The sequence below is a fragment of the Haematobia irritans genome, chromosome 1 (genome assembly GCF_050003625.1).
Source record: "Haematobia irritans isolate KBUSLIRL chromosome 1, ASM5000362v1, whole genome shotgun sequence".
In the NCBI taxonomy this organism is placed as follows: domain Eukaryota; kingdom Metazoa; phylum Arthropoda; class Insecta; order Diptera; family Muscidae; genus Haematobia; species Haematobia irritans.
In genome coordinates, this window is record NC_134397.1 from 67387010 (window position 1) to 67413835 (window position 26826).

Consider the following 26826-nt stretch of genomic DNA (forward strand, 5'->3'; position numbering starts at 1 on the left):
ACAACATTTTCTATAGAAATAAAATTTTGACAAAATTTTCTAAAGGAACAAAATTTTATATAGAAATAAAATTTTGACAAAGTTTTCTAGAGAAATAAAACATTGATAAAATTTTCTATAGAAATAACATTTTGACAAAATTTTCTAGAGAATAAAATTTTGACAAGATTTTCTATAGAAATAAAATTTTGACAAAATTTTCTACAGGAACAAAATTTTCTATAGAAATAAAATTTTGACAAAGTTTTCTATAGAAATAAAATTTTGACAAAATTTTCTACAGAAATATAATTTTGGCAAAATTTTCTATAGAAGTAAAATTTTGACAAAATTTTCTATAGAAGTAAAATTTTGACAAAATATTCTACAGAAATACAATTTTACCAAATTTTTAAAAGAAATAAAATTTTGACAAAATTTTCTACCCAAATAAGATTTTGACAAAATTTTCTACAGAAATAAAATTTTGATAAAATTTTCTACAGAAAAAAAATTTCTATAGACACAAAATTGTGACAAGATTTTCTATACAAAAAAAATGTTGACAAAATTTTCTACAGGAACAAAATTTTCTATAAAAATAAGATTTTGACAAAATTTTCCAAAGAAATAAAATTTTGACAAAATTTTCTAAAGAAATAAAATTTTGACAAAATTTGCTAGAGAAATAAAATTTTGATAAAATTTTCTATAGAAGTAAAATTTTCACAAAATTTTCTAGAGAAATAAAATTTTGACAACATTTTCTACAGGAACAAAATTTTCTATAGAAATAAAATTTTGACAAAGTTTTCTAGAGAAATAAAATTTTGACAAAATTTTCTATAGAAATAAAATTTTGACAAAAATTTTCTATAGAAATAACATTTTGACAAAATTTTCTATAGAAATAAAATTTTGACAAAATTTTCTACAGAAATATAATTTTGACAAAATTTTCTACAGAAATATAATTTTGGCAAAATTTTCTATAGAAGTAAAATCTTGACAAAATTTTCTACAGGCATAAAATTTTGACAAAATTTTCTACAGAAATACAATTTTACCAAATTTTTAATAGAAATAAAATTGTGACAAAATTTTCTACACAAATAAGATTTTGATAAAATTTTCTATAGAAATAAAAAAAAACTATTTTTGACAAAATTTTCTATAGAAACTTTTGCAAACTAAGATTTTTTTACTTGATATTTTTTTGGTAAAATTTTCTGAAAATTTTGGTAGATTAATTTTGGCTCGAGTGACAACCGTGTCCCAGACTCATCTTTCTTGGCATTAAATACAAATGCACAAACTTATTATACACTGTACCACAGTAGTGGTGAAGGGTATAAAAAACGCATAAAAGAAAATATTTCATATTTTTTCTGCCTTTCTTATATCCATTATCTACATTATCGTACTGTATTTGGTGGCACAAAGTATGAGCCGCTGCAACCGAGTAAAACGATTACAGGAGCTTTATATCGAACTCAATTGATGCGGAAAGGTACGACATTGTGATTTTTCAGTACGCTAAAGCTCGATCACATATTGTAAAATCTGTAATAACATACTTGGAAACTTTCAAATGAAAAGTCCTACCCTAGCCGCCATATAGTCTTCTGACTACCACTGGTTCCGATCGATGACACATTTCTCTTTCTTATTAGAAAGCCAAATATTTGACCTATTCTTAGACTGAGTTAAAATTCTTCTTTTCGTCGCGGTATCTGTATGTTGCCAGAGTAATGGGAATAAATAGTGGCTAGGGAATAAATAGTGACAATACTTCAATTCGACCGGTCTGTTACAATTTTTTTTTCGGAATAAATTCACAAAACAAAAAATACAAAAATTCGCACATTTTTAATTTACGCTCCCAATAAAAATAAAAGTTAAATATTTATATAAATTTATGCAAATGCGAATAAAGTGCTATTTACCACTTCAATGATTTGTTGAATTTATAACATTATCGCATTATATAAACTGAAACAATACCAAACATTTCTATTGTTTACAAAATTTTAATTGTAGTAAATATAAAATTGAACTATACAAGCAATGATATCACCACAATTTATTAAAATGTTACCACTACCAATTATTTCTAATATAATGAAATTAGTCCAAGTGTTTAAAATTTATAAATTGTATGTTTAGCACAGACATTGAACATTTTAAACATACTATTTAAAACTGTAGTTATTACGTGGTCAATTTCCTACTTTTAAGACAACACCCACCAAAATTTAGATTATTTTTAAGAAGCATAACATTTACTGCTCTTGTACATGAAATAAGCTTATTGTGTAAACGGAAGAAGTAAAGGTAGAAGTGCCTAAGTACTAGCGGAAGAAATGAAAGTAGATGACTTAGTACTATGTAAATATTCAACAATATCCTATTGCCATTCTAAGCTAGATGGCTGGGAGTCATTGCAACCACTTTAAGAAGAGAAAGAAGCGAAAAAAAAAAACTTTTTAAGTTTTAAGAGTTTACCAAAGTAGAGTCAACAAAACCAGCACTTTGATGTTGAAACTTCAAGAAGAGCGACGGTTAAGAATTATGAGTGAGTGAAAGTTGAGAACAACAAGACCGCAGGTGGACCCAAAGATTGATTGATATGCATTAGGAAAAGGAATAATTTTTCTACAAGGTGATACGAGATGTAGGTGGTTTAACAAAGTTTCAGTGACTCGCAGGTGATTTACACTTGCATAGAAAAAAAACTTCAATCAATTCAATAAATTGGTGTATTTTAATTGCTTCAATCACGGAAGAGATAATATCACTATCTGATAACAATTAATAGTTCCAATAAAAATTTAATTGGTTCGAGACCCAGCAAAAAGATCAGAAGTGGAGGGCCGCATCTTTAACACCAACTACCATGAATCAAATGTCCAAAAATGTCCTCTAACAGCACCTTGTTGCAGCGGGTTACTCGAAGACATTTAGAATTTCATGTGGATTTTAAGAAATATATCGATGTCTTCATTCCAAAGTACGCTAAGTCGACTTATCATTTTTGATCAAGTTCATTGTTATACCCTTCACCACTACTGTGGTACAGGGTATAATAAGTTTGTGCATTTGTATGTAACGCCAAGAAGGAGTAATCATAGACCAACCTTTTAGTATACGGATCGGCTTAGAATTAAATTCTGAGTCGATTTAGCGATGTCCGTCTGTCTGTCTGTCTGTCCGTCTGTCTGTCTGTCTGTCTGTCTGTCTGTCTGTCTGTTGATGTATTTTTGTGTGCAAAGTACAGCTCGCAGTTTTAGTCCGATTGTCCTAAAATTTGGTATAGGGTCCTGTTTCGGCTCAAAGACGATCCCTTTTGATTTTGGAAAAAATCGGTTCAGATTTAGATATAGCTGTCATATATATTTTTCACCGATCTGGTCATAATTGGCATGTATATCAACCGATCTTCCTCAAATTCCGTACATCCGAATATTTTATGAGTCTCGAAAAACTTGCAAAATATCAGCCAAATCGGTTCAGATTTAGATATAGCTCCCATATATAGCTTTCGCCCGATTTACACTCATTTGCCCACAGAGGCCAATTTTTTGCTCCGATTTAGTTGAAATTTTGCATAGGGAGTAGAATTAGCGTTGTAACTATGCGTGCCAAATTTGCTTGAAATCGGTTCAGATTTGGATATATCTCCCATATAAAGCTTTCGCCCGATTTACACTCATATGACCAAAGAGGCCAACTTTTTGCTCCGATTTAGTTGAACTTTTGCACAGGGAGTAGAATTAGCATTGTAGCTATGCGTGCCAAATTTGGTTGAAATCGGTTCAGATTTAGATATAGCTTCCATATATATGTTTTTCTGATTTCGACAAAAATAGTCAAAATACCAACATTTTCCTTGTAAAATCGCCACTGCTTAGTCGAAAAGTTGTAAAAATGACTCTAATTTTCCTAAACTTCTAATACATATATATCGAGCGATAAATCATAAATAAACTTTTTCGAAGTTTCCTTAAAATTGCTTCAGATTTAAACGTTTCCCATATTTTTTTACTAACATTGTGTTCCACCCTAGTGCATTAGCCGACTTAAATTTTGAGTTTATAGATTTTGTAGAAGTCTATCAAATTCTTCCAGATCGAGTGATATTTAAATGTATGTATTTGGGACAAACCTTTATACATAGCCCCCAACACATTTGACGGATGTGATATGGTATCGAAAATTTAGATCTACAAAGTGGTGCAGGGTATAATATAGTCGGCCCCGCCCGACTTTAGACTTTCCTTACTGGTTTTTTAATTCGGATTGATTTGAATTGCATTCTGTCAAAAGTTCGAATTTATTGGACACTTCTATCAAAAGTTATGGTTAATATAGTCCCTAGCCTATGACTAAAGTTTTAAAAATTTCCAATCCAAAAAGTGCAAAAAGTTTTGTTCGGTCTAAAGTGGTCTAAGTCATTTTTAGCCATATTCTATTATCACTATTTTGAATTTGACATACTACAAAAAAAAAAAAACCAGTAAGGAAAGTCTAAAGTCGGGCGGGGCCGACTATATTATACCCTGCACCACTTTGTAGATCTAAATTTTCGATACCATATCACATCCGTCAAATGTGTTGGGGGCTATGTATAAAGGTTTGTCCCAAATACATACATTTAAATATCACTCGATCTGGAAGAATTTGATAGACTTCTACAAAATCTATAAACTCAAAATTTAAGTCGGCTAATGCACTAGGGTGGAACACAATGTTAGTAAAAAAATATGGGAAACGTTTAAATCTGAAGCAATTTTAAGGAAACTTCGAAAAAGTTTATTTATGATTTATCGCTCGATATATATGTATTAGAAGTTTAGGAAAATTAGAGTCATTTTTACAACTTTTCGACTAAGCAGTGGCGATTTTACAAGGAAAATGTTGGTATTTTGACTATTTTTGTCGAAATCAGAAAAACATATATATGGAAGCTATATCTAAATCTGAACCGATTTCAACCAAATTTGGCACGCATAGCTACAATGCTAATTCTACTCCCTGTGCAAAAGTTCAACTAAATCGGAGCAAAAAGTTGGCCTCTTTGGTCATATGAGTGTAAATCGGGCGAAAGCTTTATATGGGAGATATATCCAAATCTGAACCGATTTCAAGCAAATTTGGCACGCATAGTTACAACGCTAATTCTACTCCCTATGCAAAATTTCAACTAAATCGGAGCAAAAAATTGGCCTCTGTGGGCAAATGAGTGTAAATCGGGCGAAAGCTATATATGGGAGCTATATCTAAATCTGAACCGATTTGGCTGATATTTTGCAAGTTTTTCGAGACTCATAAAATATTCGGATGTACGGAATTTGAGGAAGATCGGTTGATATACATGCCAATTATGACCAGATCGGTGAAAAATATATATGACAGCTATATCTAAATCTGAACCGATTTTTTCCAAAATCAAAAGGGATCGTCTTTGAGCCGAAACAGGACCCTATACCAAATTTTAGGACAATCGGACTAAAACTGCGAGCTGTACTTTGCACACAAAAATACATCAACAGACAGACAGACAGACAGACAGACAGACAGACAGACGGACAGACAGACAGACAGACGGACATCGCTAAATCGACTCAGAATTTAATTCTAAGCCGATCCGTATACTAAAAGGTTGGTCTATGATTACTCCTTCTTGGCGTTACATACAAATGCACAAACTTATTATACCCTGTACCACAGTAGTGGTGAAGGGTATAAATATGGGAAACGTTTAAATCTGAAGCAATTTTAAGGAAACTTCGAAAAAGTTTATTTATGATTTATCGCTCGATATATATGTATTAGAAGTTTAGGAAAATTAGAGTCATTTTTACAACTTTTGGACTAAGCAGTGGCGATTTTACACGGAAACTTATGGTATTTTGGCCATTTTTGTCGTAATCAGCAAAACATATATATGGGAGCTATATCTAAATCTGAACCGATTTCAACCAAATTTGGCACGCATAGATACAATACTAATTCTACTCCCTGTGCAAAATTTCAACTAAATCGGAGTTAAAAATTGGCCTCTGTGGTCATATGAGTGTAAATCGGGCGAAAGCTATATATGGGAGCTATATCTAAATCTGAACCGATTTCAACCAAATTTGGCACGCATAGTTACAATGCTAATTCTACTCCCTGTGCAAAATTTCAACTAAATCGGAGTTAAAAATTGGCCTCTGTGGTCATATGAGTGCAAATCGGGCGAAAGCTATATATAAGAGATATATCCAAATCTGAACCGATTTCAACCAAATTTGGCACACATAGTTACAATGCTAATTCTACTCCCTATGCAAAATTTCAACTAAATCGGAGCAAAAAATTGGCCTCTGTGGGCAAATGAGTGTAAATCGGGCGAAAGCTATATATGGGAGCTATATCTAAATCTGAACCGATTTGGCTGATATTTTGCAAGTTTTTCGAGACCCATAAAATATTCGGATGTACGGAATTTGAGGAAGATCGGTTGATATACGCGCCAATTATGACCAGATCGGTGAAAAATATATATGGCAGCTATATCTAAATCTGAACCGATTTTTTCCAAAATCAATAGGGATCGTCTTTGAGCCGAAACAGGACCCTATACCAAATTTTAGGACAATCGGACTAAAACTGCGAGCTGTACTTTGCACACAAAAATACATCAACAGACAGACAGACGGACAGACAGACAGACAGACAGACAGACAGAAAGACAGACAGACGGACATCGCTAAATCGACTCAGAATTTAATTCTAAGCCGATCCGTATACTAAAAAGTTGGTCTATGAGTACTCCTTCTTGGCGTTACATACAAATGCACAAACTTATTATACCCTGTACCACAGTAGTGGTGAAGGGTATAAATATGTGAAACATTTACATCTGAAGCAATTTTAAGGAAACTTCGCAAAAGTTTATTAATGATTTATCGCTAGACATATATGTATTAGAAGTTTAGGAAAATTAGAATCATTTTTACAACTTTTGGACTAAGCAGTGGCGATTTTACAAGGAAAATTACCAACATTTGACCATTTTTGTCGAAATCAGAAAAATATATATATGGGAGCTATATCTAAATCTGAACCGATTTAAACCAAATTTGGCACGCATAGCAACAATGCTAATTCTACTCCCTGTGCAAAATTTCAACAAAATCGGAGTTAAAAATTGGCCTCTGTGGTCATATGAGTGTAAATCGGGCGAAAACTATATATGGGAGCTATATCTAAATCTGAACCGATTTCAACCAAATTTGGCACGCATAGCAACAATGCTAATTCTACTCCCTGTGCAAAATTTCAACAAAATCGGAGTTAAAAATTGGCCTCTGTGGTCATATGAGTGTAAATCGGGCGAAAACTATATATGGGAGCTATATCTAAATCTGAACCGATTTCAACCAAATTTGGCACGCATAAATACAATGCTAATTCTACTCCCTGTGCAAAATTTCAACCAAATTGGGGTAAAACTCTGGCTTCTGGGACAGTATTAGTCCATATCTGGCGAAAGATATATATGGGAGCTATATCTAAATCTGAACCGATTTCACTAAAATTTGGCACACTTGACTATAGTACTAAGAGTTCTTCTTGTGCAAAATTTTAAGCAAATTAGGGTAAAACTCTGGCTTCTGGGGCCATATAAGTCCATATCGGGCGAAATATATATACGGGAGCTATATCTAAATCTGAACGGATTTCTTCCAAAATCAATAGGGATCTATTCTGAGCCAAAACACATACTTGTGCCACATTTGAAGTCGATCGGACTAAAACTGCGACCTAGACTTTGATTACAAAAATGTGTTCACGGACAGACGGACAGACGGACATCGCTATATCGACTCAGGAGCCCACCCTGAGCATTTTTGCCAAAGACACCATGTGTCTATCTCGTCTCCTTCTGGGTGTTGCAAACATATGCACTAACTTATAATACCCTTTTCCACAGTGTGGAGCAGGGTATAAAAAGAGAAAATCGTTCAATTATTGTGCGTAATAATTCCACATTTTTAAAAATCGAGCAATATTCTTATGTAAGAGCTACAAGTACGTATAAATACGATAGGCAAGTACATCAAAATTTGAAATTTGAGTTACATTGGTTAATAAATAAGAGTATTGTGGCCCAATTTCTGAAAATAGAGCGATGTTTATATATGGAAACTATATGTAAACCCAGCGGCGGAAATCGCTCTTCATAAGGACTTTTAAAACGCATTTATTTGCAGACACAAGGCATTGGCTTCCCATTGCATATTCATTTATTTTTTACACAGGGTGTCATAGCCGACGAAGTGCTCCGACATCAAGTTACAGCATAAGGGCTATTATAAAGTCATTAATTTAAGGCCTTTTAGGAATTGCCTCAAATAAGTTCTTTATAATGTGTAATAAAATAAGGCTTTTATAATGTATACATCAAAAGGCTTTATGAAGCATATATAAATAAAGGCCTCTTAATAGGAGTTTAAAATTATGCCAATTTAATGCCTTTTTATGAAGGCTGTTTAGAAGGCCTTGTTTACGTACCTTATATAGGACCTACTTCAAATTTCATATATAAATAAGACACCCAAAATGTGAGCAGAATTCTTTTTATTTTATTTTGTACTATATAAAATTGTACTATAAAAAATAAATCACCTTCTTCATAGGAACTGATTTCGTATTGGACGTCTGATTTCCACATATTGAACAGAACATTGGCTTTCATGGTAGACGTTGCCGCTAAATAAATAAGTAAAATTATTATTATAATGTAATTCAATATAGTATAATATTCGTCAAAAAATATATACTTACCGGATATTTGACACTTCAGCTACTTAAAAAAAAAAAAAAAGTAAACACCGCGACTTGCTCAAACGAAATCACAAACCCGAATGAAGAAACACGTGTTGCTTTAAATTGTGCAAACTTATTTTTATACCCTCCTTCATAGGATGGGGGGTATATTAACTTTGTCATTCCGTTTGTAACACATCGAAATATTGTTCTAAGACCCCATAAAGTATATGTATTCTGGGTCGTGGTGAAATTCTGAGTCGATCTGAGCATGTCCGTCCGTCTGTTGAAATCACGCTAACTTCCGAACGAAATAAGCTATCGACTTGAAACTTGGCACAAGTAGTTGTTATTGATGTAGGTCGGATGGTATTGCAAATGGGCCATATTGGACTACTTTTACGTATAGCCCCCATATAAACCGACGCTCAGATTTGGATTGCGGAGCCTCTTGGAGGAGCAACATTCATCCGGTCCGGTTGGAATTTGGTGCATGGTGTTAGTATATAGTCTCTAACAATCATGCAAAAATTGGTCCACATCGGTCAATAATTATATGTTATATAGCCCCCATATAAACCAATCTCCCGATTTGGCTTGCGGAGCCTCTAAGAGAAGAAAATATCATCCCATCCGGCTGAAATTTGGTATATGGTGTAAGTATATGGTCTCTAACAACCATGCAAAAATTTTTCCACATCGATTCATAATTATATATAGCCCCATATAAACCGATCCCCAGATTTGACCTCCGGAGCCTCGTGGATGAGCAAAATTTATCCGATTCGGTTGAAATTTGGTACGTGGTGTTAGTATATGGTCTCTAACAACCATGCAGGAATTGGTCCATATCGGTCCATAAATATATGTAGCCCCCACAAAAACCGATACCCAGATTTGACCTCCGGAGCCCATTGGAAGAGCAAAATTCACGCGCTCAAGTTGAAGTTTGGTACGTATTGTTAATATATGGTCTCTAACAATCATGCAAAAATGGGTCCATATCGGTCCATAATTATATATAGCCCCCATATAAACCGATCACCAGATTTGACCTCCGGAGCCTCTTGGAAGACCAAAATTCATCTGATTCAGTTGAAATTTGGTACGTGATGTTAATATATATCCTCAAACACCCATACAAAAATTGGTCGATATCGGTTCATAATTATATATAGGCCCCATATAAACCGATCCCCAGATTTTACCTCCGGAGCACCTTGGAAGAGCAAAATTCTTCCCATTCGGTTGAAATTTGGTACGTAATGTTAGTACATGGTATCCAACAACCATGCAGGAATTGGTTTCTATCAGTCCATAATTATATATAGCTCCCATATAAACCGATCGCCAGATTTGACCTCCGGAGCCTTTTGGAGAAGCAAAATTCATCCGATCTGGTTGAAATTTGGTACGTGGTGGTAGTATATGATATTTAACAACCATGCCAAAAGTGGTCCATATCAGTCCATAATCATTTATAGCCCCCATATAAACCGATCCCGAGATTTGGTTTTGGAGCCTCTTGGTGGAGCAAATTTCATCCGAGTGAGTTGAAATTTGTGGATGACAGTCTTTCATAGAAGTTTCTACGCAATCCATGGTGAAGGGTACATAAGATTCGGCCTGGCCGAACTTACGGCCGTATATACTTGTTATTCTTAACTTTCGGTTACTTACATATAAACTTACGGCATAAGGGCTTATCAAAGGTCTCTTAGATTAAAGAAGTCCGCAATGAAAACATGACTTGGTTTTTTAAAGCCGTTATATTGTTTGTGAATCGTTGTCGAAAAACTTATAAATTGGCTTACGGCATAAGGGCTTTTCAAAGGTCTCGTAAATTATAAGAGCTTGCTATGAGAATATGAGTTGCTTTTTAAAAATCGCTTTATTTTGCCTCGTTGCAAGAACACATTGTAATTCACAATACCAAACAAGGCCTATTAGGAGTTCTTTAAAATGTGTCTTTAAACACATGTCCCAGGTAAGCCATTTCAAAAGGCCTCGACAAGTATGTTATTAGAAAAGGAATAGCGATCTTAGTAAATAAAGACCTTTTTTAAGGCCTGTTTTTTGCAATGAATGATGAATGAGTATCAACTTTTTTGTAAAGAAAGAAGAGGTCTTTTAAAAGGGATTATGCTTTTAGGGAATGCTTTTAATCGAAAGTGCTCTCGATTTACGCCGCTGGGAATCTGAACCAATTTGCATAATATTTTGCGGGTTTGATTTACACCACAAAAGGTTACCTTGTGCAAATTTTGAGTAATATCAGTTAAGAAATGAGGCCTGTATGGTCAAACATAAAGTTATTAGGGGCAAATTTTTCAACATCGGGCGATACATATATGGGAGCTAGATCTACATCTGAACCGATTTCGATGAAAATTGGCACATACCGTTAGTGCTATAAAGGACTGGATCTACACGCAAAAAAATAATTCTTTCCTCCCAAACGAAATTTTAGACAAACAAAGTTCGTTTCTCATTTGCTTTTCGCTGTAAGGAAGTGTATTTGGAAGAAAAGTATATACTTTTTGTGATAAACGTTTATTCTTTTCCAGGATGTAAAAACAATTTCATAAAGACTAACTCAAAAAATAATTTTTTCTGGCTAATTGCATTTTCCTTCACATCTTTCTCACTTCCACGAAGATTTTTAGTTCTTAGCACCTTTTTCTGTAATACAAACAATGTAGAAGAAATTATACGATTTTATAAATTTTTAAAATTTTTTTACCTTTCGCCTGGACGGAGAATCGAACCGCGGACCATGCACTTTGTAAGCCAACACACTAACCACTGAGCTATGTACCTCTTATGGTCATCAATAGATAAATATCCATATAAGTTATATTTATATAGCATAGCTTGCGGCGCCCACGAACCGAATAAACAAAGTTTATTTAACAGAAACAAACATTTAGTTTGGCACCGTGGAGCAGTGGTTGCTACGTCTGACTCTCATGCCAAGGGTCGTGGGTTCGATCCCTGCTTCGACCAAAGTTTTTTTTTTTTTTTTTACATACATTCTACATATGTTCGGAAGATTCCGAAAAAAATGTTCAACATTACATTGTACTATATTAAATTTTGAACTGTAAAATGTGTTTTATTAAAGACCAAAAGTCAGAAAAGAACAGTGTTTGATATAAACGAAATGGACTCTGTTGTTGTTTCAAAAATAACTTTTTTTATTGAAAAAATAAAAAATTTGTAACAAACGAATTTTTTTGTTGATAAAAGTTTAAAATTTTCGAAGCAATTCAAAAAACTCTAACAAAAGAAAAACGTTTTCGGTACACGTTTTCCAAACGTTTTTTTTCTTTGCGTGTAGCCAACTTTGAGTAAGATCTGATAATAAATAAGGGTTCCATGGCTAAATTCGGGAAATTCGGCCTATACATATATATGGGAGCTATATCTTAATCTTACTCGATTTCGATGAAATTTTGCACATATAGTAAGTGCTATAGAAGATTACATATGGCCAAGTTTGGGTACTATTGGTTGATAAATAAGGGTTTTATTGCTAAATTTAGAAAAATCGGGCGGTACATATATATGGGAGGTATAGCTAAATCTGAACCGATTTCGATGATTTTTTTTTTGCACATATAGTAAGTGCTATAGAAGATTACATTTAGCCAATTTTGAGTAAGAGCGATTGATAAATAAGGGTTTTATGGCCAAATTTAGAAAAATCGGGCGGTACATATATATGGGAGCTATAGCTAAATCTGAACCGATTTCGATGAAATTTTGCAGACTTAAAGGGTGATGCACAAGATTATTTTGAGCTAAATTTGACAACGATCGGTTAGTAAGAAAGTGCAACGTGATCCCATTTGTCGAAATCGGGCGATACATATATATGGGAGCTATATCTAAATTTGATCCGATTTCATCCAAATTCAACAGCGTTCGTCCCTGTGCCCAAGAAACTCCCTGTACCAAATTTCATCAAAATCGGTTAATAATTGCGACCGGAATCGTGTGAACAACAAATACATGGATAGACGGACGGACGGACACCAAGTGCTAGATCGACTCAGGAGGTGATTCTGAGTCGATCGGTATATATCAAACTTATTATACCCTGACCACTATGTCGTTTAGGGTATAAAAATTGCGAATTTAATATGGGCTTGGAAACCAATTGATTCCAGTGAACAGGTAGTGAACTAGTTCAAAATCTATTTTATTTTAAAGCTTCACAGCAAAATCTCTTATTTGAAAGTAAAATAATATGTGAGCCTTCACACAGGTTTAGGAATCATTCGTTATCGTTATCGGTATACGTGCTGTTGACGGAAATTTTAATATCCATCAACCTAAAATCTATCGATAATCGTCCCAATCAAATTAGCTCCACCGGCTTTCAAATCTCCTCCTTTCATGATAACAAAAACGTCATTATCATCATCAAAACATCATAATTACCTTGCTGCTAAACCAAGTTCGATTATAACTGTTGCTATGGAGTCAAAAAAATATTTTGGTGCATCTTCCCCCTCACTTGTGTGTTGTCTATGCTTGCGCATCACCTTCCCCTTCTTTAGCCAGTGTAGCCATCGAACTTAAATGCAACAACAACAAAACATATCAGGGAATGCAGAATAGCAGCAAGCAAATCAATATCATTGGTTTGTATTGATACAAATCAATACTTATTGATTTGTAATTGATATACACTTCGAACATGTTGTAACCAACATCGAATATATTTGAATAAATATATTAATGTGAATGTATATTTGTTTATATGGATAATTATAATGTAATTCTATATAGTTATGAAAAACGATGTTAAATTGTATCATACCATAGACTTCTTATTAGAGATTTTAAATAAATTCTTTCTATTCTTTTCAAACCTTCAACAAAACAACACCTAAGTATCCTCTACTTGTTTTAATTATTTAACTTTTCTTCCAGCTGAAATAAATTATTTTAAGCTCCTTTTATTTTTTATACCCTCCATCATAGGATGGGGGTATATTAACTTTGTCATTCCGTTTGTAACACATCGAAATATTGCTCTAAGACCCCATAAAGTATATATATTCTGGGTCGTGGTGAAATTTTGAGTCGATCTAAGCATGTCCGTCCATCCGTCCGTCCGTCTGTTGAAATCACGCTAACTTCCGAACGAAACAAGCTATCGACTTGAAACTTGGCACAAGTAGTTGTTATCGATGTAGGTCAGATGGTATTGAAAATGGGCCATATCGGTCCACGTTTACGTATAGCCCCCATATAAAGGGACCCTCAGATTTGGCTTGTGGAGCCTCCAACAGAAGCATATTTCATCCGATCCGGCTGAAATTTGGTACATGGTGTTGGTATATAGTCTCTAACAACCATGCAAAAATTGGTCCACATCGGTCCATAATTATATATATCCCCCATATAAACCGATCCACAGATTTGGCTTGCGGAGCCTAAAAGAGAAGCAAATTTCATCCGATCCTGCTGAAATTTGGTACATGGTGTTGGTATATGATCTCTAACAACCACGCAAAAATTGGTCCACATCGGTCCATAATTATATATAGCCACCATATAAACCGATCCCCAGATTTGGCTTGAGGTGCCTCAAAGAGAAGAAAATTTCATCCGATCCGGCTGAAATTTGGTACATGATGTTGGTATATGGTCTCTAACAACCGTGCAAAAATTGGTCCATATCGGTCCTTAATTATATATAGCCCCCATATAAACCGATCCTCAGATTTGGCTTGTGGAGCCTCTAAGAGAAGCATATTTCATCCGATCCGGCTGAAATTTGGTACATGGTGTTGGTATATGGTCTCTAACAATCATGCAAAAATTGGTCCACATCGGTCCATAATTATATATAACCCCCATATAAACCGATCCCCAGATTTGGCTTGCGGAGCCTCAAAGAGAAGCAAATTTCATCCGATCCGGCTGAAATTTGGTACATGATGTTGGTATATGGTCTCTAACAACCATGCAAAAATTGGTCCACGTCGGTTCATAATTATATATAGCCCCCATATAAACCGATCCCCAGATTTGTCTTGCGAAGTCTCCAAGAGAAGCAAATTTCATCCAAGCCGGTTGTAATTTGGAACATGGTGTTAGTATATGATCTTTAACAACCGTGCCCGAATTGGTCCATATCGGTCCATAATTATATATAGCCCCCATATAAAACGTTCTCCAGATTTGACCTCCGGAGCCTCTTGGAGGAGAAAAATTCATCCAATCCGGTTCAAATTAGGAACGTGGTGTTAGTATATGGTCGCTAACAACCATACCAAAATTGGTCCAATCACACAAAAATTGGTCCATATCGGTTCATAATCATGGTTGCCACTAGAGCCAAAAATAATCTACCAAAATTTTATTTCTATAGAAAATTTTGTCAAAATTTTATTTCAATACAAAATTTTGTCAAAATTATATTTCTAGAGAAAATTTTGTTAAAATTTTATTCGGTTCATAATAAAATTTTCATCATTTTCAAAATCTTATTTCTATAGAATATTTTGTCAAAATTGTATTTCTATAGAAAAATTTGTTCAAATTTTATTCGGTTCATAATCATGGTTGCCACTCGAGCCACAAATAATCTACCAAGAGTTTATTTCTATAGAAAATTTTGTCAAAAGTTTATTTCTATACAAAATTTTGTTAAAATTTTATTTCTGTAGAAATTTTCTTTCTATAGAAAATTTTGTCAAAATTTTTATTTCGATAGAAAATTTTGTGAAAATTTTATTTCTATAGAAAATTTTGTTAAAATTTTATTTCTGTATAAAATTTTGTCAAAATTTTATGTCTACTTTGCCAAACTGAATTATATACGTATTGGATCGATCTTTTTTGATTTAATATATACCACGTATGGTCTTACACGCAAAAAAATAATTCTTTCCTCCCAAACGAAATTTTAGACAAACAAAGTTCGTTTCTCATTTGCTTTTCGTTGAAAGGAAGTGCATTTGGAAGAAAAGTATATATTTTTTGGGATAAACGTTTATTCTTTTCCAGGATGTAAAAACAATTTCATAAAGACTAACTCAAAAAAATTTTTTTCTGGCTAATTGCATTTTTCCTCACATCTTTCTCACTTCCACGAAGTTTTTTAGTTCTTAGCACCTTTTTCTGTAATACCAACAATGTAGAAGAAATTATACGATTTTATAAATTTTTTTACCTTTCGCCTGGACGGAGAATCGAACCGCGGACCATGCACTTTGTACGCCAACACACTAACCACTGAGCTATGTACCTGTTATGGTCATCAATAGATAAATATCCATATAAGTTATATTTATATAGCATAGCTTGCGGCGCCCACGAACCGAATAAACAAAGTTTATTTAACAGAAACAAACATTTAGTTTGGCACCGTGGAGCAGTGGTTGCTACGTCCGACTTGCATGCCAAGGGTCGTGGGTTCGATCCCCGCTTCGACCAAAGTTTTTTTTTTGTTTTTTTTTTTTTACATATATTCCAGATATGTTCGGAAGATTCCGAAAAAATGTTCAACATTACATTGTAGTATATTAAATTTCGAACTGTAAACTGTGTCTTATTAAAGACCTAAAGTAGGAAAAGAACAGTGTTTGATATAAACGAAATGGACTGTGTTGTTGTTTCAAAAATAACTTTTTTTATTGAAAAAATAAAAATTTTGTAACAAACGAATTTTTTTTGGTGATAAAAGTTTAAAATTTTCGAAGCAATTCAAAAAACTCTAACAAAAGAAAAACGTTTTCGGTACACGTTTTCCAAACGTTTTTTTTCTTTGCGTGTACATACAATTTAGAAGATGGTGTTAGGAGGTTTTAAGATGCCTTGCCATCGGCAAGCGTTACCGCAACTTAATTAATTCGATTGTGGATGGCAGTGTTTAGAAGAAGTTTCTACGCAATCCATGATGGAGGGTACATAAGCTTCGGCCTGGCCGAACTTACGGCCGTATATACTTGTTTTAATTTTGTTTCAATTTTTATTGAAATAATTTTCTGGGCTTGGAATAAAAGGAGTAATTTTCTCAACACGTGCAATATTTCTTTTACAAATGAATGAATCTCTCAAGATTTTTTAATTGTTCACTTCATAATGTTGACTGAGCCTTAGCATTTTATAAACATCGTGAGTGAGTCAGATTTTGCAATTGTAAGCGTGAATGAAATATATCTCACGTGTAAATCTCTATTACAGACAACAATAAATTGGATGTGTCCATAAAATGAAGATATCTCTAACACTGAAGGTTTGCCAGTCTACATCACTTGCCGAAGAATATTAAAATAATTCAAAAACAAGTTTAATTATTTTAATATTCTCCATCAAGTAGCCATTGCCAAGGACAATACACTGTATCCACCAAGCAAAAGAATGTCCAACATTTTGCTATGTAATAGGAAATACTTACTAAGGAAAATATACAGAATAAGAGTTCTGTATATTTTGCTTAAAATAAACATTTATTCTCTAAAAAACGTCTTTAATAACTCTAATACAATTTTTTGTTTTGTTTTTATTTTTTTTTAACTTTCCTAACGTTAAATCATTTTTCATCTTTTCAGATCCCCTTGCTAGTTTCGTTGTACATGATATACAATCTGCAAATTGTTCGCTGATTCCACTTTCAACGTTACTTCGACTTGATGCATTCCTGCAAATTTAATAAATGTAAGTAATGATGCAGTTTTCCAACGAAAAAATCGCTTAAGTTAAGCAGACAGAATGGAACTAAGTGAGAGTTATGATATGAATTGCGAGGAATGAAAATTCTAATGCACATCATGTAGATGAAGTTGAGCAAGACATATAAATCTTTTTGAACACTAAATTGTATATTATGAATTTCTTTCTTGAGGAGGTAAATATTGAAGATAATTTGTTTCATATACGATCGAAAAGTTTTCATGGAAAATCTAAATCTTAGGGCGTTTTCGTTTCGCAATTCAGCAATGTCTTTAAAAATAGATTTCGATTTGTTGTTACATTAGTGTAGTAACAAACCGAAATCTAACAAGTAAGTAAAGTCTAAAGTCGGGCGGAGCCGACTATATTATACCCTTCACCACTATGTAGACAAACATTTGTGTTACCATCTCAACTACTTCAAATTTGCTGTGAGCTATATAAAGGTTTGCATTTCCAGATACAAATACTTTTAATGGAGACAATTTTTTGTACTATTACAAAAACTCTAGAATTACAATTTAAATTGGCTAACGCTATCCAGTTAATTGGAGGGAAATCCCATAGAAAATGTGTCTAAAATATGAAACAGTCTACCATATTTGCCCAACTCTGGTGTACGTATATATGGGAGCTATATATAATCTGAGCCGATTTTGACTAAATTTGACGTGCATAGTTAGAATAATAATTCTGCTATCTCTGCAAAATCTCACGTAAATGGGAGTATAACTTTGGCCCCGTGGTCATGTGAGTCTAAATCGGAAGAAGGATATATATGGGAGCTATATCTAAATCTGAACCAAATTTGGCACACATAACGACACCGTTAAACGTACCTCTCGTGCAAAATTTGAAGCAAGTCAGGGGAAAACTCTGGCTTTTGAGGCCATATAAGTGCAAATTGGACGAAAGCTATATATGTGAGCTATATCTAAATCTGAACCGATTTCAATCAAATTTAGCAAGATTTCGTAGAATGTCAATTCTACTCTCTGTGCAAAATTTCACGAAATCGGTAGTAAACTTTGGCTTCTGTTGCCATATGAGTCAAAATCGAACGAAAGATACATATGGGAACTATATCTAAATCTGAACCGATTTGGCTGATATACTGCAAGTTTTTCGAGACTCATAAAATATTCGGATGTACGGAATTTGAAGAACATCTGTTGATAAACACGCCAATTATGACCAGATCGGGGATAAATATATATGACAGCTATATCTAAATCTGAACCGTTTTTTCCAAAATCAATAGCGATTGTCTTTGTTCCAAAAACCGACCCTATGCCAAATTTGAGGACGATCGGACTTAAACTGCGACCTGTACAGACGGACAGACAGACAGACAGACGGACTTCGCTAAATCGACTCAGAATTTAATTCTAAGATGATCGGACTTTTCCTTCTTGGCGTTACATACAAATGTACAAACTTATTATACCCTGTACCACAGTAGTGGTGAAGGGTATAAAAATGAGATTAAGGAATTGTGAGTTAACATAAACCAATATAGACCAAAGTTGAAAAGTCGACGTTTTCATTCCGATGTCAGCCGCTAAATCATATTAGTTCTTTCCAGAGATGGTCTGTATCAAACTTTTTTAGGTTTGCGACTGTCGCAAAGTTGTAAACGTCGTAAACGTCACATACGCGTCGTAAATGTAGAAAAAGTAACAAAAGTCGCAAACTGAAAATACTTTAGTCGCGTCAGCTAGGCAGCGAATTCGATGATATCCAAGACGATGGTATGTGCGAAGAAGTTTCAATTCTTAGGAATGTTCACAATTTTCGGTTTTAGTCCCCACATTTTCCTATTGCCTTTTGCACGAGTGCAGGTAACCGTGGATTTTCTCGTCCTTTCTTAGCTTTAAGTTCAGTCTCCTGTCCAATATAACCCCAAGGTATTTTGCACACTCACCAAGGGGAATTTCGATACCACCTAAGAAAATAGGCTTGACCATGGGAAAACTTTCACAAATTTCTGCAGAAACTCACAGCGAATGTTATCAAACTAAATTAAAAAATGTTCAGGATTTCTTCTATTAAAAATTTGATTTTCTACAGTAGATTTACGACTTTTGCGACATACGTATTATACCGTCGCAAATGTATGTCGCAAAAGTCACAGTTTGTGACAGGCCAACCCTGGTTCTTTCTGGATTTCTTTATTTTTAATAAAAGCACTATGTACAACAATAATTTACTTTTTAAGGCATTTTGTCGAAATTGGCAATTTAGACCGGTGGAGGGAATTTTTGTCCGATTTTGGAAAATAACATATTTGGTCCAAAAGTTCGAAGATGGGCTATATCGGTCCAGGTTTTGATATAGTCTCATATAAACCGACCTCCCGATTTGGGGCCTTGGGCTTATAGAAACCGTAGTTTTTATCAAATTTGCCTGAAATTTTAAACCTGGAGGTATTTTGGAACCATAAAGAGGTGTGCCAAAAATGGTGAGTATCGGTTCATGTTTGGGTATAGCCTCCATACACACAAAGAATTTTTTCTGATTCAATCACGAAATTAATTGATCCAATTAATTTTTTAATTGAAATGTCTTCAATCACAGAAATAATAGTATCAATTAAAAAATTAATTGACAGTCAATTAAAAAATTAATTGATCCAATTAAAAAATTAATTGATACTATTAATTTGTGTGATTGATTTTTATTTCAATTAAAAAAATTGTTGAATCAATTAAATTTTTAATTGAATATTTTTAAAAACTCAATTAAGATTTTAATTGGAAAATTTTTCGAGAAAATTTTTTCTGTGTACAGTCCGATTTTACTTCTTGGGTTTATAGAAACCATAAATTTTTATCCAATTTGCCTGAAAATTGAAATCTAGAGGTATTTTAGGTCCATAGAAAGGTGTACAAAAACTGTGGAGTTTCGGTCCATGTTTTGGTATAGCCCCCATATAGACCTATCTCCCGATTTTACTTCTTGGGCTTGTAGAAGCCGTAGTTTGTATCCAACTTGCATCAAATTGAAAACCTAGAGGTATTTTAGAACCACCAAAAGGGTGTGTCGAAAATTGTGCATATCGGTCTATGTTTTGATATAGCCCCCATATAGACCGATCTCCCGATTTTACTTCTTGAGCTTCTAGAAACTGTATTTACTATCCAATTTGCCTGAAATTTGAAATATAGAGGTATTCTAGGATCACGAATAGGTGTGTCGAAAATGGAGTGTAGCGGTCCATCTTTTGGTATAGCCCCCATCATTGGCGGAGCTAGAAATTTTCTCTGGGGGGGGCTATGCCCCCCCAGACATCCTTCGAAATTTTGTCGAAATTTCCGAAGCGATAAATTACCCCTATTGAAAAAACTATACATCCTCAATTTTATTGCGGTGTTAAAGGCAATATGCAGCAAAATCAATCACAAACAAAAAAAACTCAATCACAAAAATTAGTTGTATCAATTAATTTTTTAATTGGCTTTGATGATTGATACTATCATTTTTTTTTGATTGAATACATTTCAATTAAAAACAAGTAAGTAAAATCTAAAGTCGGGCGGAGCCGACTATATTATACCCTTCACCACTATGTAGACAAACATTTGTGTTACCATCTCAACTACTTAAAATTTGCTGGGAGCTATATAAAGGTTTGCATTTCCAGATACAAATACTTTTAATGGAAACAATTTTTTGTACTTCTACAAAAACTCTAGAATTAAAATTTAAATCGGCTAACGCCCTGGGATGATACACAATGTTAGTAAAAAATATGGGAAATATGAAGCGAGAGAAATTTTAATGCAATTGTACAAAAGAGATTTTTAATTTTTCAGGCGATACATATGTATTCGAGATATAGGACAATTTGAGTAATATTTACAATTTTTGCTACTCAGCAATGGCGATTTTACAAGGATATTGCTTAGATCTCGCCATGATATGTGTAGGGCGACTTGGAGCCTTATTTAAAACTCATCCGTTCTGTGGAAATTTTGGCATTGCAGTATGTAGGATATGGGGAAATCATCACAGAATTTTGTGTAAACTGTGAGAATTTTGGCCATATTTGTATTCTCTGTGGAAACTATCCAGTCAATTGGAGGAAAATCCCATTGAAAATGGGTCTAAAATATGAAACAGTCGACCATATTTCCCCAACTCTGGTGTACGTATATATGGGAGCTATATACAACCTGAACCGATTTTGAATAAATTTGACATGTATAGTTAGAATAATAATTCTGCTATCTATGCGAAATTTCACGTAAATGGGAGTATAACTTTGGCCCCCCTGGTCATATGAGTGCAAATCGGACGGGAGATATATATGGGAGCCATATCTAAATCTGAATCGATTTCAACCAAATTTGGCACAATTACCTATACTACTAAACGTACTCCTTGTGCGAAATTTGAAGCAAAGCACGGCAAAACCCTGGATTTTGAGGCCATATAAGTTCAATCGGACGAAAGATATATATGGGAGCTATATCTAAATCTGAACCGATTTTAACAAAATTTGACACACTTAACGATACTATTAAACGTACCCCTTGTGCAAAATTTGAAGCAAATCACGGCAAATCTCTGGCTTTTGTGGCCATATAAGTTCAAATCGGACGAAAGATATATATGGGAGCTTTATCTAAATTTGAACCGATTTCAATCAAGTGTACCAAGCATTGGTAGAATGCCAATTCTACCCTCTGTGCAAAATTTCATGAAGATCGGTAGTAAATTTTGGGCTCTGTGGTCATATGAGTCTAAATCGGACGAAAGATATATATGGGAGCTATATCTAAACCTGAACCGATTTGGCTGATATTTTGCAAGATTTGCGAGATTCATTAAATATTTGGATGTACGGTATTTCAAGAAAATTGGTTGATAAACACGCTAACTATGACCACATCGTAGATAATTATATATGGCAGCTATATCTAAATCTGAACCGATTTTTTCCAAAACCAATAGCAATTGTCTCTGTCTCAAGAAACGGCCCTATGCCAAATTTGAGAACGATCGGACTTAAATTGCGAGCTGTACTTTGTGCACAAAATTACATATACAGACAGACGGACGGACAGACAGACAGACAGACGGACATCGCTAAATCGACTCAGATTTTAATTCTTACCCGATCGGTATACTAAAAGATGGGTCTATGACCACTATTTCTTGGCGTTATATACAAATGCACAAACTTATTATACCCTGTACCACAGTAGTGGTGAAGGGTATAATTAATTAGATCAATTAATTTCATGGTTGAAGACAAAAAATATTTTATTGTGTGTGGGAGCCGGTTCCACGACACCGCTATAAATAATCAAATAGCAACTTACCGTTATTTAATATAACAAAAAATAAAAGCATTGCTTTAAGTATGTGTTTGAAAAATATTGTTTGTTATTTATTTTTAATTCAAGACAACAAACATATGATTTTTAAATTTTATTTAAAATGTGTGTTTTAAAACAGGACTAGAAATCATAAAGCAAAACATAAACTTAATATATTCATCGTGTATAAAAAATACTAAGAATAAAAAATTAAATAAAAGGCAAAAAATAAATTGAATATTATAAAACGTCTATCTTCGATTAGTTTTTAAAAATTCTCTGAGAACAGAATACAACGAAGCAACTGTCGAGAGCAGCGGTGCCAACTCTGTGGATTTTTCGTGATTTTGACGATTTTAGATGGTAAATTGGGCATGTGACGATTTATGATTTTAATCAACGTAGTTATAAATTGACTATTTTTGAAAATGTGCGTCTCAAGTTTCCTTTTAGTGTTTTTATTACGTGTTTTTAGTTGTTATGTAAATATCAATACTAAAAAATATGCTTAACATACTCTCTCTGCCACAATCTTAATTGGATTAAACACATCGCAAAGCTTGAATTAAAATATAAAACAACTGTAGCTTTGATTATTCTGGGGGGGGCAAGAACTATTCTGGGGGGGCATAGCCCCCCCAGCACCCCCCTAGCTACGCCAATGGCCCCCATATAGACCGATTTCCCGATTTTACTTCTTGGGCTTCTAGAAACTGTATTTTCTATCCGATTTGCCTGAAAATTGAAAATCTAGAGGTATTCTACTACTAAAAGTAGGTGTGGCGAAAATGGGCCGTATCGGTCCATGTTTTGGTAAAGCCCTCATATAGACCAATCTCCCGATTTTATTTCTTGGGCTTCTAGACACTGTATTTACTATCCGATTTGCCTGAAATTGAAAATCTAGAGGTATTTTAGAACCACAAAATGGTGTGTCGAAAATTGGGTGTATCGGTCCATGTTTTGGTAAAGCCCTCATATAGACCAATCTCCCGATTTTATTTCTTGGGCTTCTAGACACTGTATTTACTATCCGATTTGCCTGAAATTGAAAATCTAGAGGTATTTTAGAACGACAAAAAGGTGTGTCGAAAATTGGGTGTATCGGTCCATGTTTTGGTATAGCCCCCATATAGACCGATCTCCCAATTTTACTTCTTGGGCTTCTAGAAACTGTATTTACCATCCGATTTGCCTGAAATTTAAAATCTAGAGGTATTCTAGAATCACAAATAGGTGTGTCGAAAATGGAGTGTAGCGGTCCATCTTTTGGTATAGCCCCCATATAGACCGATTTCCCGATTTTACTTCTTGGGCTTCTAGAAACTGTATTTTCTATCCGATTTGCCTAAAATTGAAAATCTAGAGGTATTTTAGAACCACAAAAAGGTGTGTCGAAAATTGGGTGTATCGGTCCATGTTTTGGTATAGCCTCCATATATACCGATCTCCCGATTTTATTTCTTGGGCTTCTAGAAACTGTATTTACTATCCGAATTGCCTGAAATTGAAAATCTAGAGGTATTTTAGAACCACAAAAAGGTGTGTCGAAAATTGGGTGTATCGGTCCATGTTTTGGTATAGCCCTCGTATAGACCGATCTACCGACTTTACTCCTTGGGCCGTAGTTTTCATCCAATTTGCCTGAAATTGGAACTCTAGAGGTATTTTAGGACCATAAAAAGGTGTGCCGAAAATGGTGCTGATCGGTCCATGTTTGGGTATAGACCCCATATAGACTGATCTCCCGACTATATTTCTTGGGCTTCTAGGATTAGTAGTTTTTACCCAATTTGAGGACCACTAAGAGGTGTGTCGAAAATGGTGAGTATTGATCCATGTTTTGGTATAGCCCCCATATAGACCTACCTTCCTAATGTATTTCTAGGACTTCTCGAATCCGGCTGACCACAAAAAGGTAAGCTGAATATAGTGTGTGTCGACCCATGTTTTGGTATAGCCCCCACATAGACCGATCTTCCGATTTAACACCTTGGGCTTCTAGAAATCGTAGTTTTTATCAGATTTGCTCGAAAATATAAATTTACTGGTAAGGCGTCGATATAGACCCATTTCTCTTCTTGAGGATACACCAAAAGAAAAAATATTATCCTCCGGAATAAAATTTTAGACAAACAAAATTCCCCTTTCGTATAAAGTATTTTCGTTTAGAGCAAATTAATCCGAATGTCTGATAAGCAATTCAACGATTCTCTCTAAAATTTGTGCCAAAAGGAAACTTTGCTTGTCTAAAATTTCGTTCCTCAGAAAAGGAAACTCTTCTTTCAGTATATACAGGCGCACTGCTCATGAAAATTGCTTGAAACTGAAAGAGCAGTTTTCAGATTTTACTACGCGTAATCCTTTAAATAATGACGCTAAAAATCTACACATTTAAGATTTCAAATCAAGGCGTTATTTCATCATTTGCACGATATGTTTATGATTTCTCTACAGCTCAAACAAAATTGGTTCTTATAAATCCAGAATCTGGTCTAGTCTTCATAGGTAGAATCTTTAAATTTATCTTCGGGAAGTGTACTGGATGAACTGATTTGCTTGGAAGAATATTTGTCATCAAATCCTCTGAAATTCTATAACATATATTATCAACTAAACCGCTACGACGAAGAGTTTTCAAAGTAAACTATTATACTTGAACTTACTGTTGTATATACTTGTTTAGTATCTAAAAGCAAATAATTATTCAAGCTTGATCTTTAAAATTCAATTTACTTTAAACGAATCGGCCATATATAGTTTCTGAGATACAATGAAATACAGCTTTAACAGTTTGGTGTGCGGACAATTGTTTGCCAGTGCTATTGTCCTTTTGTCAGTGCTATTTTCGGGTTATGCCGCTATCCTAATCCCACAGTGTAATCTTTGTAAATATCAGGAAAAAACTCATCATTAGTTCAGTTTACACTTAAAGTTTTTGCCCACATGCATTTTGCACGCCATATTTTTGCCATAAACTTCTGGGGTGTGTTTCAGTGCTATGTGCTATATGGTACATTGCCATTTGTTGGTCTAGTTCTTTTTTTCTTCATTTTGCCTTGCCTTCTATTTTCTATTACAAAAACTATGTTAAACTTGAGTCGAAAACATATTTGGAGCAATAAATAAATTGCTGCCGGGATATGCAGAAAATGAATGCAGCCAAAGCACGAAATTTTCAACTCTGTCTTTGGTGGTAAAGTTGCGAAGTAATTTTTGTTTTGTAACTTTGAAATATGCTTAGCAAAACAGAAATATTTATTTGTTGCCTAAGTGAAGAAGGTCGCTGAAAAATTGCAGGCTATCTATCTAAATGTCCCAAGAATGAGAATGGTTAGTATGCCAACTACTTGCATAGAGATGATTATGCCCGAATATGGACCGATACACCCCACATCTAGTACAACAAAACAAAAAGTTACATTGCATTTCAAATAAATAGAGCTAAACAAATAAAAACTGATCAAGATTATAGAGGAATATGGCGCGATAGAAACCATATTTGGAACATCTTCACGAAAAACATATTTCTTTCCTCCCAAACAGCCATAATTTACAATTTGCTTTTCGCTGTAATGAAGCTTGTTTGAAACAAAAGTTTTGTGATAAACGTTCACTCTTTTCAGGATGTGAAAACCATTTAATAAAGCCCAACTCACACAGAAAAAAATTTTCATAGTTAAACTAATGCTAAATTTAACCTATTTTTATTGCGAAACAAGTATATACGAGGGCAGTTTGGAAACCTCTTAGCCTAGCACAAAAAGCGCGGTATAAACAGAAAAAAGTTAAGTGTTTTGGAAACTTTCATCTCTGTTATGAACACATGTTAAATTTTGTTTCGATCTGGCAACTCCTTCATATAGAAACAGATGTTCAAAAAAGACGCATCCGCAATTTTTATACCCTGCTCCGCACTGTGGAACAGGGTATTATAAGTTAGTGCATTTGTTTGCAACACCCAGAAGGAGACGAGATGGACACATGGTGTCTTTGGCAAAAATGCTCAGGG

The 26826-nt window shown here is 34.2% G+C and overlaps 1 protein-coding gene across 4 annotated transcripts in view; it reads left to right on the forward strand.

Annotated features, from left to right (window-relative positions):
* The window catches only part of TyrR (Tyramine receptor), a 323171-nt gene that overhangs the window by 169955 nt on the left and 126390 nt on the right, over positions 1-26826 (forward strand). For all 4 annotated transcript variants that reach the window (XM_075290670.1, XM_075290671.1, XM_075290669.1 and 1 more), the window contains exon 3: positions 17370-17475. The gene's annotated coding sequence lies outside the window, so the exon portion shown is untranslated. The remainder of the gene's footprint in view (positions 1-17369; positions 17476-26826) is intronic.